This window comes from Pinus tabuliformis, chromosome 1_1, assembly GCF_031772625.1.
Source record: "Pinus tabuliformis cultivar Carrire ecotype Pingquan chromosome 1_1, CPIR1, whole genome shotgun sequence".
NCBI classification, from domain to species: domain Eukaryota; kingdom Viridiplantae; phylum Streptophyta; class Pinopsida; order Pinales; family Pinaceae; genus Pinus; species Pinus tabuliformis.
The window spans coordinates 250,449,588-250,464,525 of record NC_142297.1 but is presented as its reverse complement, the minus strand read 5'-3'; positions in this window follow the sequence as shown (position 1 = coordinate 250,464,525).

The window sequence follows — 14,938 nt, the reverse complement described above, 5'->3', positions numbered from 1 at the left end:
ACTTAGTTGCTTTTTCTCTTGCTCAAGATATGAAATGACATACTCTTGATGCCCCGAAAATCATTGTATCAACATTGGGGGATAACCACTCGGTCCCAACCTTAATACAGCTCCTTTTCCATTTGGGATGGTGGGTCCGACTGGATATAATGGGACCAGTTTCCCAATAATGAATAAAAGGGGGTGGATGAGTGATTGGTTTCTAATAAATGATAATGAATGGATGACTTAATCTAACAGCAAAAACATAAATGACTATTCTATCCCGGGAGGCTTCTATTCTTTTAAGTGCAACGCTTGATGATCTATGTTCATTGATAGGCATATAGATGACTCTACACAATAAACATAGACATTCATTTACTTAATGATTGCTTTGTTCAAGTAGTTGAACAAAGTGACTAACAAAACATTGTTACACTTATCCTTTTATATTACCGATACATGTATGATAAAAGAAAAGCATGTTGTAAACATCCAATAGTGGAAATTGTAAAGAATGCTGTTAAAAACACACGCATATATCTGATAATAACAAGAGTGATCAAACAACAATTCACATAAACAGAATGAACTCAGACATAGATAGTAGTACCATATGAGCTGCAAATCATTCCCAATATCAATCGTTATTTGAATTCCTTCTTTCAACGCAGAAATACTTTTAAATAAAGGCAATAGTGCACATCCACATAAAAGCTTCGTTATCAAAATTGGAATAATTGGCCCAGTCTTTATAAAAAATATGCCTGAAGTACAGTAGTGCAACTTCAGGTTTAAGTCATATACAAAAACTTACGACCCTTTCCAATGCATTGAAAGGGTCTATAAATACTTGACTAAAACTAACTAACTATGAAATTAAAATCCTACTCAATTGGTACAACTTGATTTGGAGTATCTTCCTCATAACAATCTGGTAGTCTGTAGCATGATTCATCACTTAGGCTGTTTTCCTTTCGACTTGAGTTGGCATATTGCAAGCATTGGTTCCACTTCTGGTGGTCGGTTGAGATGAGAATTGAGTTGGGCAGCATAGGTGGCATCTTGTATATTGGGAATGATACACCCGATTGCATCTGTCAGGCACTTGAGGGCGGCTCTCTCGCTGTATGGTTTGACTAGGAACAACCAATAGGTGTCCCAATTCAAACTGTTAATACATGCAATCAATCTCCCATTCTTATCCAGCTCTTGATAACATGACTGCTCCAATGTTTTAGCTGATAGTAATTTCCTTGGGGTACATTGAGAGATCATGTTAGATAAGTAGAGAGTATCATTAATCAATTCAACCAAATTACTTGTGGTTAACTTGCATCTGGAAACTGCTCTCTCTACCTTCATTAACTGGGACTGCCATTCCATAAATAGGATCTCTTTATGGGATTCTAATATTTTTTGCAAATTAGCTGCCTGTCCCTCATCAGTGTCTTGCCACTCAAGAAAATTGGTCAAGGTCTCATTGTCCTGCTCCAAGTCTATTTTAGCATCAACCGATTTATCAATTATTGATGTTGTTATGTCACATAAGGGTTCTACTTGGGTGATTTGTTGACATAACAGCCTTATTTGTGTCACCAATGCTTTGTTAATTTGTAATGCTTCAGCTCTAAACTCAGCAAGCTGTGGAAGATTCTTGGACTTTTCTATTTGGGCTGATAATTGAGCAATTTGCTCATCTTTAGATTTCCCCATCTGTTCATGCACTGCTTTCAATTTTTCCAGTGCTTCCGAAAGCTCCTTCTGCTTTTGAATGACACTTGAATCAATTCTTTGTTTCTCTTCCTGCAATTTCTTATTCAATTGATTGTTTATTTGTTGTTGTGTAGACAATTGTTGTTCAAGTTGCTCTACTTTCTATTGTGCCTCCGATAACTGTACTTGTAGCGAGGCGATTGCTTGGTCCTTTTCTCTTAATAGATTAGTCACTTCTGATGCCTTGTCCATGGTGGTTGCCGAATAGGCTCCAGCATATTGCGACAATTTAGTAAGGTCATCATAAGGATCAAACTCCTCTTTCCAGACCACATTGGTTGTCACTGTTTGTTCAGGGAATAGGGAAGGTTGATTAGTCCTTCTCCTTTTCCACTATCGTTTTACTACATCCCTGTGCTTTGGGCTGTAAAAGACATCCAATGGAGGTAGCTCCTCCACTTTTAAAATGATCTAATCAGAAGGATCCTTGGGAATTATCTCTATTCCTGTAGAAAGGGGTAGGCCGTTGGTTCCACCTGGAACCTCCTTAGATGTTGTATCCTGTGTGTCCGCTGCTTTTGATGTATGGGCTTCCTTTGAGCTCTCAAGATTGCTTATGATTGAGTCGAATTTCTGCCATTCCTGGAGCAATTTCGGGTCAATCTGGGCATCTACATTCACGTCCGTGCTGCTCTGCTCCTACTCTTTCCTCTGTGTTTCCTCTTGCTCTTTCCTCTGCACTTCCTCCTGCTCTCTTCTCTACACTTCCTCCTGCTCTTTTGTTTGGATTTCTCCAGCAATTTTTGATGTAGCAGGAGGTTCATTAGTGAGTCGCTGCTCAGGATCGCTTGATTGTATCATTTGGGTCATTGTTAACAGATCTAGAGGCAGAGTTTGCAGCCTCTATTCTCTAAGTATGTTAAATTCAACTAACCCGTCATCATTATATTTCATTCTGGCTAGTGATTTAACCTAGAATAGTGACTCGGATGAGGAGAACAGGTCATCAAAATCATCATCTTTATGGTCAAATTTAGTTAGTTTTTCCTGTTCAAGTGCATTGTAGGTGACTTTGTTTGGATCAAATTGCCTATTAGGAAGAGTGGCAAGATTCAGTGCCTTAATCTTGTCTGCTTCTTTCTCTGCATGTTTAAAGTCATGCAGAGCGTAGACACCACATTTTAGAGGAAACGAAGGCCAAACGTGCTTCTTTTTATTCCTTAGAGTCTGTGTAACTCCTTCATATGTAATCTGATATGCTACCTCTCGAGCTAACAGTTTGTCGGGTATATACAAAGGGAGAACATGAGGCTTGGCCTGGCTATCGAAAACTCTTACATAGGTGAATTTTTCTTCTCCGAACCATCTCCCTATGGCTGTCAAGTTAATCTCCGCTTGTCAGGAAATCTTAGGAGCAGGTTTGACAAAAATGGCATAGTGAATGGGTAACATAAAACCATTGCAAACTTGATATAAATGGTGTTTATAGTGGGCTTTCCATAACTTTTGGTGGTATATATGAATGGACATGGAGTCTTGTGGAGTCCATCTCCACCCAAGCACAAGAAATTCGGAATTAAAACATAGGGTGTCCAAGATGTAGGCACTATAGTAAAATGGGGGAATGAACCTTTCAGTAATGCGGGATTTGTTTCTAAATTCAAGAACTGCGGTTGCTAACTTATCAGACAGTATATTTCCCCAATCCATTATTTCACTATTGCATGCTGCCTCCATCAAAGGCACCATCTCTATAGTGAAATTTGTGGAATCATGTAGCCCCCACAATCTACACATCATTACTCCAGCATAACAATAAGGAGAACACAAGGAATCGACAGAGTGCTTACCCGAAGACTTGTGCTTGTGTTTTGCTGGTTTTTGCCTCCAATCCCATATGGGTTCTGATTCAATGTCGTTTTCATTTCTGAACTTCTCCAGGAATTCTTTGTTGTACTTCTTCTCCGGTGCAGGCAAATGGTACATTTGCCTCAAATCATCAGCTTGAAACGAGCCGAACACTCTCCCATCCATGGTGCAAAATGTCCTGTTTGTAATTGGGATTTCTTAAATTGTCCATCTCACCACATCTGTATATGGGAGAATTTGTTCTTGGGCTGCTATCCGATGAAGGTAAGAGTCGGCTAAATCCTTTAGAGTAGCATCAGACTTCCGAGTCATGTCTACTATGGCTTGCACTGTTGTTACCTCAGGCTCTTTGGCCTCAATCAGATTGTAGATGCCCAGCCAAGTAGTTTTACCGAGTCCTAGACATGTGGTGTCGGATATCAATCCCTTTTTGCTTGCTCCTGGGTCGGAAATGTGTTGTCCTGTAACTGTCGAAGCGGAAGTTGTTGTAGTTTTCTTAGATTTCTTTCCTGTTTGGCTTGAATTTGTTTCTTCGGAAGAGCTCTGTACAGGAGAGAAAATGAACGTAATGCGGAGAATTGGTAGCGCAAATCAAATATGAACGAGATATATTAATCAATGAATAATGGAGGATTTAACTTAAGGTGGCCACGGATACAATCTCTGAAGAGATTTTAGCCTTACTGTTTCATTAAATGGTCGTTTAAACCTGTCAATCCTTTAAATGCTCATCATATCGTTTATTAGCCGAATGATTCATTTAAGCATGGCTTTGATGTTTTGGCAGTTGAGCGTAAGTGAATCGATATCGGGAAGAGAAAGGCCTTTAATACTAAATAACCATAATATATCTCGGCTTTATCAATCTTTTTTGAAATCTGCGCTTTAGCTTTATCGCAATCGGCGATCGGGGGAAAGCTTAAGTTGTTATATTGGTGTCCTTTCGGAATCCCCGCTCGCCAATAGTGATATCGCCAATTCGCATCGGGAGTTTTGAACGAGGGCTTTAGATGCATGCATGGTACATCCTCGATTTCCGATAGCGATATCACATTGGAGCGAGGAGGGGCCTTTTGTTATGATCGCTAGCCTTCCCGATATTCGATAGCCATTTGTGCATTGTCGCATCGGGGAAAATCAATGGGTCTTTTAAGTCTTGCATCCCTTATGATTGCGATATGCGATCTTGCGATCGCTTTATCGCAATAATAAAAGATTACTCATTATTTATTATAAGACCGATTAAGTGATTTATCAAAAAGGTTTTATAATGTTTTATTTCTTTTCAGACCTTTTTGAATAATGATAAGTTGATACCAATTTAAATGAAAAGGGACCCATTTCATATTATAGTTTTGAAAAATAAAAATATGTATGAAATGGGGGGTTGTTGTAGAGCACAACAATTGGCGATTCGCTGGGAGAAACAGTTATCTCTGAGAAGTACTGAAATACTTAAACTTTATTTAAATAGGAATCTCATCAAAGAGGAAAATTCTAATATAACTAGATATATATGTATTCCGAATAAAATAAAAACTATCTTTGTAATTTCTTCTCTTGTTAAAATTAGATACAGTCTAAGTTTTAAATCGACCTCTATTGGTTGATAATGATAAAACAGAAAAACTTTCCAAATCAGCTTTATAATTGACTCCTTTGTCATAGGTAGAGCCTCTGCTGCCAGCAAACATTCATAGTTTCGATAGGGATACCTTTTAACCATGTTATTGCCCATTATCCCATCCATTTCAGAGTATGATTAACAGAATGAATTCAAAACATGCTTTCATATTTTGTATTTCTTTTTACTTTTCTGCTATTTTGTAAGATAAAAAGCCATTGTCCTGGTTTTGTGGCCAGCTTTTTGACAATGCCATTCACTGGTAGTAATCTAACCGAACAAGCTAGCTCGTGATGAGACCCTTGTCTTGTGATTCTAAGCCATTACCCTGTTTTGGTATGCAGTATTGGTAATGTCGGTTAAACTATTTCCCGATGATCATGGTAAGCAGGCTTGTAATAAGACCCCTTATCTTTTATATCAAATGTTTTAGAATTACACTCTGAGTAATCACAAACTTTGATGAATGGGATGGACAATTTTCTCCTTAAGAGAGAACGGATGACAGGGTAAGAGTTGAAGATGCTGAAGTTGGATTGGTTTTTGCTTTGATATTGATAACCTTTTTTGTGACCAATTTGAAAACATAAAATGATTTACAATACTTCTAAACCTTGAGAAGAGTTCACAAAAATTGAAATGTGGTTTCAGAATGCAATTATACCTAGTTTCCTAGAAATTGTCCCTTTTGTTTTAAGGCTTATATTATTTAAAAGTAATTATCAACACTACTTATTTGAGCATCTTTTAATTACAGCAAAGGTCAATGGAAGATACCTTACAACTTTATTTCCTAATGGTCCTACAAACTACAAATTCCAGTAAACTAAAAAGGGAGAAGGGGTTACCTCCTCAATTGAAGAATTTCTTTAAGATGAGGCCATTAAAAGGAAGAGAATCTCTCTTACTTGATAAATCTTGTAATATGAATGTCGAATGGCCTATCCTCTCGCAGATCTGAAATGGCCCAAGCCACATTTTCTAGAACTTGGTATGTTTCCCTTTATCCTCATGGGCTTTGTCCCATTTCAGAACTAGATCACCGACTTGCAACTGTTTTGAACTGGATGAAGTTGAATCGAAGGATGACTTGATAATTTGCTGATGTTTTGCATGAGTAATTTTTGCCTTTTCTCTTTCCTCTTCTAATTTTAAGATTTTATCATGTCTAAGTTGAATAGAAGAAGAAGGGCTTTCTTCAATAAACTGAACTAGGGCTAGAGAAGGAAGGACAAAATTTGTTGGTAGCACTGCTTCTTTCCCATATACAAGATTGAACGGAGAAGATTTGCAAATGATTGGATCTCTTCTTAGAAAATACAGTAATATCATCCGAAATACAGTAATATAGAAGAGTCGTCTAAATCCTTTAGAGTAGCATCAGAATTCCGAGTCGTGTCTGTTGTGTCTTGCACTGTTGTTACCTCAGGCTCTTCGGCCTCAATCAGATTGTAGATGCTTAGCCAAGTAGTTTTACCGAGTCCTAGACATGTGGTGTCGGATATCAGTCCCTTTTTGCTTGCTCCTGGGTCAGCAATGTGTTGTCTTGTAACTGCCGAAGTGGAAGCTGTTGCAGTTTTCTTAGATTTCTTCCCCATTTGGCTTGAATTTGCTGCTTCAGAAGAGCTCTGCAATGGAGGATTTAACTTAAGGTGGCCGTGTATACAATCTCTGAAGAGATTTTAGGCTTACTATTTCATTAAATGGCCGTTTAAACCTGTCAATCCTTTAAATGCTCATCATATCGTTTATTGGCTGAATGATTCATTTAAGCTTGGCTTTGATGTTTTGGCAGTTGAGCGTAAGTGAATCGCTATCGGGAAGAGAAATGCCTTTAATACTAAATAACCATAATATATCCCGGCTTTATCAATCTTTTTCGAAATTTGCGCTTTAGCTTTATCGCAATCGGCGATCGGGAGAAAGCTTAAGTTGTTATATTGGTGTCCTTTCGGAATCCCCGATCGCCGATAGCAATATCGCCAATTCGCATCGGGAGTTTTGAACAAGGGCTTTAGATGCATGCATGGTACATCCCCAATCGCTGACAGCGATATCACATCAGAGCGAGGAGGGGCCTTTTGTTATGATCGCTTGCCTTCCCGATATCCGATAGCCATTTGTGCATTGTCGCATCAGGGAAAATCAATGGGTCTTTTAAGTCATGCATCCTTTGTCATTGCGATATGCGATCTTGCGATCACTTTATCGTAATAATAAAAGATTACTCATTCTTTATTATAAGGCCGATTAAGTGATTTATCAAAAAGGTTTTATACTGTTTTATTTCTTTTCAGACCATTTTGAATAATGATAAGCTGATACCAATTTAAATGAAAAGGGACCCATTTCATATTATAGTTTTGAAAAATAAAAATATGTATGAAATGGGGGGTTGTTGTAGAGCACAACACATACTTAGGTGTCTGTTGGGCATGGAATCCACCCGAGGCATGTTTTGGGGATCAAAGCCAATGTTTTAACTGAATAATGTTGTAAAGCCCCGCGAATTGCGGGCACGGAAGTATGTAAGAGTCATAGGGTTGTCCACCCTAGTTTGTAATGTAATGTCGGCCTAACCATGGTCTGAAAACCATGGGATTGTATAAATAGAGTGAGACTCTAAGTGTAAAAGAGAACGAATTAAGAGAAGAGGAAGGAAGTATGAGATAGAGAAGTAAAAGCATAGAGCAAGTGTAAAGTGTGCCTTGGGTTGTAGAGTACGAGAAGGCTCTGTAGCTGAGTGCATAGAGGCCTAGTTGTCCGTAGCTGAGTGAGTGGACCCCTATGGCTGAGTGTGCATGGCAGAGTCGATTCTGTAACCGAAGAAGAGAATAATAAAGAGAAGTTGTCTCTTAATTTTGTTTATATGTTCTTAGGTTATTATCTGTTGATATGAATTATAATTACACTATTTATTTACTAGCACACTTGTATGAATGATTTATATGGCTAAGTATACTTTACACATGCAGGTAAGCTAAGTTAATCAACTAATGGTGAAATACTAGTATGGAATTGGGTAATAACATCGTTCAGCCCCCATGTAGGGCTGCGTGAAGGTAGCATCACAGGCTATGAGGTATATGCAAGTGCACGTAGAAACATGCACACGGAGTTGGACTGCGGACCACTTGAACTCATCAGAAATCTCCAAGGTGTGGAAACATGGTTGTAGCACCCCCCTGTTACACAAACAATTGTCACCATGACTTTCTACAGTTTGTGTGAGTCCATCACCACTCATACATACCTCCTTTTCACGTCTTAAGCCTCAGCTCTTCATGTCAAGCCTTAGAAATGGGAGAAAGACCTTAAAAATATCTCAAATCCTAGTTTCACACTTTCTCCTAGCATTGCCTACGATACCGCATGCAATGGTCATGTCCCCTGCGAACCCGATCGCTCTGTCTGTTAAGTGATGGGTGTGAACCCTTGTAAAAGTTAAAAAGGTGTGAGTTCACTCTTAAAAACTCACCTTGGGTGACTTCTAGATGCTTCTAGAAGGAATATTACACTGGCAAGTCTGCTCCACCTTGGTTCATCCATTCCATAACTAAGCGAGCTAACTCCATGATATGAGGTGCTTATCCCATTGAAAGAGGAACTTATCCCTTCAATGGTGGACCTGCAACTTCCTCCATTTTCACTATAAATTCAGGCATTGGGCTGGTTGTAGGGGAGGTTGAAAGCTGAAGATTCTCGAGGGTAAATGTTGCTGGAAATTAGACTTCCTTTTTGAGCTTGTGAGAGGAGAGATCACATACCTTTCATTTCATTTGGGAAGTGAGTCAGGCTTGTCAAAGTAGAGGAGATTCCTACTGGACCCTGGAAAGAGCTTGTGCAACATCAAGGCAAAGGTTGTAAGGTTCTTTTATTCATAAAGTTAATACAATCAAGTTTGTTTTTCTCGATGAACTGTCTCTAATGGTTTATTTTATGAGCTCCTTGATCTTCATAATGAACATGTTTTATTATATTATCTATGCAGGTGTTATTTGATGTGTGTTTGTTTGTGTATGAAGGTTATTAAAAGGGAACTGCTTGAAGCTGTTGGAACAAAGATGCCACAAACAAACGTTGGATTGAGGTAGGGTCTATTACACCTCTTAGTTTTCATTTATGAATTGAAACATGTTTAGAGAAAAGTAGATTTGCTTGTGTTTCTTGTTGCTAGATATCATTTGATACTAGGGAGATCGGTCTTGTCCGCAAGAACGATTATCCGGCCAACACCCCCCATGCTACGTCGGGTGAGACCTCAGGCCGTGCTTTGCGGACTTCTGTCAAAAGGGCCAGTAGTACTGGAATTTGTTTGGCTAAATCACCTCCAAACCTTGGTCAGGCCCCAAAAGCCAACACTCTCTCTAAGTTGTCCATCAATGCTTGGATCTGTGTATCTTTTTCCTTTATGATTATGTTTTAATTTGTCGCCTCATCTTGAGCCTCCAAGTTGACTATCTTAATGCCATGATGAATGTCTGGCTCTTCTAGTTCATCATGTTCCATCAAATCAAATTCCCTTTCCTCTTCATCATTGAGGCTTACCTCCAGTATCTTTTCTTTCCCTTTATGTGACTGTTACACCTATTGTACATGTTGTTTTGATGAACAAGGCAAAGCCCCTTCCATAGTTTATGGAGCAAGCATTTTCCTATGAGTTGGTGAAGAAGGCAAGGCCCCTTCCACATCAGGTGCACTAAACAATTTCCTATCTGCTACAAAAAACTTTCTAGCCCCTCTCTAATATGTTTTGTAGGTTTCTGGATTCTCAAAAACTTTAGTCTCTTAAGCCTTCTTACTTTTATTTACTTTTGTACTTTTAGAAGGACTTTTTGCTTCTTAAGGCACCGGTAGAGGAATATGAGGACCATTGAAAATGTCATTGGAAATAAATGTATCCCAGGAGATGTTGGGGAGGTTTAGATGATGTAGCATAATAATCTTAATCAAGGAATAGTGATAAATACTATTCATCTGTAGAGGGCATGGCCTTTTCTGTACAATGTAGGCCATCTTCTCAATGTTCCTGAATAAGAAGGACATGATGTTCAACATTTTCATTCTTGTGAAGTGCATAAGAAGCCTAATATGATAGGTGTATAATCTGGAAAATCTTCCCTCACATGTAAAATACTTCATAATGATCCTCATCATAGGGGCATACTTGTCGTAGAGGAACCTGAAAGGAAAAGTCCTCTTCTTTTCATTCTTGTACCTGGATTTGATGTATGGCTCATAGTAGTGATCATCCAAATCTTAAGCTTTATACCAGGGTCCAGATTTACCCCACATTCAAAATCCTTGTAGCATCACCAATGATGGAGGTGGAAACTGTAAATGTCACGTCGACAAGAGTTACCTTGTTATATGGAAATTTGCTACAAAAATCCTGGTCAGCTCAGGATGATGTTGAACTCTTTTCACTTGCTCACAAAACTCATGACATCCTAGATGCTCGAAACAAGAAATAGTCATAGAGGAAGCCTCTAACTCTCTGATGTTTTATGGTTTTTCTCTGATAATTCTTCCTCCCTTATGTGGTCTTCTCTGATGCTGAGGTTCATCTTCCATGTTTTCACTGCCACTGTTTTCCTCCTCCTCAATATCTTTATCGTCTTTATCCATGTTTTTGAGTTTGAAGCTTTAGAAACCCTAGAGAAGGTAATTAGAAAGTGAGTTATGGTGAGTAGGGATAGGGGAAGGGGAGAGGAGTTTGTGTGTATGTATGATGTAAGAGCGAGAAAGGGGGGTATTTTTAATATGTACTATTTTGTAAGCAGGGGTTTAGTGATTTTTTTTGGGGACTAGGGTATAAGGGATAAGTGCATTTAATAGTAGGGAATATGGAATAGTGATGATATTTAGGGATATGACAACAAGATGTGGGAATGAACTGGAAAATGATAAGTAGGGAAGGTTTTTAGACAACCTAGGGTTTGAAAATTTTAATAGCAAACCAACTTAAAAATATTTGAAATGAGCATTGGGAGGACAGTTTAGGGAGTGTAATTACTTGCTTGAGGCTATAGGTAGCAAACAAGAAATTTTTGATGCTTTGTTAGGGTAGTTTCGACGTTTGATGGCCCGATGCACAGTGTCGTGTATAGGTGCACAACGCTTTGTTGTATGCACAACGCCATGCAAAAATATACTTGTGCACAGGCTCTATGCGTAGCGCTCTAGTTGTATGCACAACACCTTTCCTGCATGCACAATGCCCCACAATTTCACCCTGTGTGCAATGCTCCTTGCTCTATGTGTAGTGCCCAAGGTTTCTTCGGCCACCAATTTGCTGCAACTATTTTTCTCTCTTTTTCAAATGAGCATGATGAAGTTTGAAAACGATTTTGAAATCTTATATAGAGGATAAGTTTGATTTTTCTTTAGAAAAAATCCACTTTATAATGTTTGTTTGGAACTTTTAATTTGTCTTCAAATCTCTATCCAATGATTTTCTTTCTTTGTCTCTTTTCAAGTGGATGATAATTTTGATTGAGCTAATCCTTCAATGATTCCTCTCTTGCAGGGAGGAGAAGTGCCTTGGGAAGCTTATGGGAACAATTATTACATAAAATGACTTGAATTACATTAAGGATATGAAAAATATGAACAAACTAAAATACTTTGTTTTCATCTAAAAAAACAATGTTTTCGAGATGAAATTTACATTAGTGAAATAGGAATTTTGTATGGTAACTATGACTAACTACCAACCATTCTTGTTTATTAATCTTCCTCATACCTTTGCTGCCCTTTATTTGTAATAAAACAAAGCTTTTGACCTTGGAAATTAAACCGAAGACCTAATGGAGACATAACTTCCTTGACTCTAAAAATAATATAACTAAAACCATAACTGAATGAAACATGAAGAAGGGTCAGCAAATATACCTGATGAGGGAAAATTAAATGTTTTGAGAAGAAGAACACAACCATCAGTGGATCATTTTTGGCATGGCCTAGTGGAATGATAAAAATTTTTAGTATGAGACACCTACAATGAAAATGCAAAGAGCGGATTTGATCCCTAATGGAAGTATGCATATACTGACACTAGCACACTCAGTTGTGGACTTCCACCCTAGGCCTCTATGCACTCAATTGCAGAGCCTCTACCTACACTAAGACCCGAGAACACTTAGACTTCTCTACAAAAACTCTAATTCTTAACACTTCACTACTTAGAGCTTACTTACTTAGCTACTTTTTATGCAATCCCATGGTCCGTGAACCATGAGTGGATCTTTACAATCAACTTGAAACTTTACAAAATAAGGGAGGATAAACCTTTATGACTCTTGACACCTTCACGCTCCATGAACACAAAATGCGGAGACTTACAACTTTATTACAAAATTATCCCAAAACATGGGCTTTTAGCCCCAAAATTTCCCTTGGGGAAACCCATTCCCAACACCTTGCTACATCAAAAATTAAAAATATGTTAATCAAATGCACATAACTAGTATGCTTCTTAACACGTAGCAGTAGTGGTGCACTTCTCCCAACAACCTTCAAATAGCAAAACTGACTATTATTTATGGACATACAAGTGTGTTTCTCCCAACAATGATCAAACACATAATATGTTATGAAACTAGCTCACCAAAATATAGAAAAGATTGATCAACGTCTTAGAATTCAGCCTCTTCAAGGGGGCAACCTACTTTACATTACATAGATGAACAATTCTTGGATGATTCAAATGACAAAACCTTCTTTCTATATATAGGAGTCTAGGGAGTCACAATATAACCCAGCCAACCTAACATTAATAGTATAAAGCCACAAAAATAACAATAGAGGGATTCTATGGGACACAGTAATAACAATATGGGGACAATAGGGGCACAACAATATTAATAAGGGATACAACTACAATAGTAATGGGGTAATCGCTAGTATTATAGGGACCTAACATGCCCCTCTCCTTCAAAAAAGTGTTGTCCTCAACGCTTGAGTAGTTTTGGATGCTTTTGTATAAAATTCTCATCCTCCCATGTCGAATATTTAGTGGATAAGTTCTTCCACTTGATAAGATACTTCAAAATTGATCAATTTCGTAGCTGTTGAGTTCTTGTTTCTTTGACTGCTTCCGGTTCCAATATAATTTTTCCTTCCTCATCAAGTTCTGGAAATATTGTTTGAACTGGGAGCTTGTCGCATGTAACCTTATTTAAACATGAAACATGGAAAACTAGGTGCACTTGAGAAGCTACAAAAATCTCCAATTTGTATTCCATAGTACCAATCTTTTCCAACACCTTGTACAGACCATAATACTTTCGTGATAATTTATTATCCTTCTTAGCTTGCTTAAGGGATAGTTGTTTATATGGTCGTAGCTGTAGGAATACCCAATCACCTACATCAAAACTTCTTTTGCTGCGATGTTGATATGCTTGTTGTTTCATTCTATTCTATGCCAACACGAGGTTATCCTTTAAGAGTTGTAGGACTTGTTGTTGATGTTTGATGTGATGTTCCACTGCTTGACCCTTAGAATTTTCTCTTAAATATGATTTTATAGATGGTGGTTTATATCCTTAAAGTGCCATAAACGGGGTCATTATTGTTGTTGTATGGAAGGAAGTGTTATACCACCATTCTGCCAGAGGAAACCATTTGATACATTGTGTTTGTTTATATATACAAAGAAACGAAGATATCCTTCCAAACATTTATTTACTATCTCAGTTTGCCCATTAGATTGAGGATGATAAGATGAGCTATGAGCTACTAAATGAGTACCAAGACAAGAAAATAATTCTGTCCAAAAATTTCCAGTGAAAATGGGATCCCTGTCATTTACAATAATCTTTGAGTTTCCATGTAGCTTTTGAATTGTTTCCATAAATGTAGTAGAAACTATACTGGCTTTAAATGGATGTGATAATGCACAAAAGTGTGCATACTTGTTAAGTCTGTCAACTACCACCATGATGACACTCTTTCCCTCAGACTTGGGTAAACCTGTGATAAAATCCATTGAAATCTCCTCCCAACATTGGCTTGGAATGGATAAAGGTTGTAATAGACCTGGGGTCTTAATTGTTTCAACTTTATTTTTTTGGCAAACCAAACATTCCGCCACAAACATTTGAATATCCGATCTAAGGCCATCCCAAAAAAATTCCTTCTTAACCATGTGGTAAGATTTTAAAAATCCTGAGTGCCCTCCTAAGGGAGAAGTGTGCAATTCCATAAGAATCTTTTGTTTGAGTTGGGAATTCTTATAGAGGTATAAGTGATCTTTGTACCATAACAAATCATTTTTCCAGCTAAATGTATCAGACATACTGGAATCTTGTTGTAACTTTCGAATAAGTGCCCACACTTCTTCATCATTCTTTCATTCCTCCCTTGCTTCATTTATCCAATCTGGTTGGATAATAGAAATGGCACACAACAATGCTTCCACATCCTCATCCTTTATTGAGAGTGCATCTGCCACCACAATTTGCTTCCCTTTTTTGTAGATGATTTCAAAGTCATAACCCAACATCTTTGTGACCCCTTTTGTTGATCTTTAGAGGATAATATTTATTCTAAAAAGTATTTAAGGCTATCATGATCCATTTTTACCTTGAAGTGTCTTCCCATTAGGTAGGGTCACCATTTCTTAAGTGAATGCAGTATTGCCAACATTTCCTTCTCATCAATAGCTTTGTGTAAAACCTTTCCATTGATTGGATGACTTTCAAAAGCAATGGGTCTTTCATCTTGCATTAAAACAACACCAAT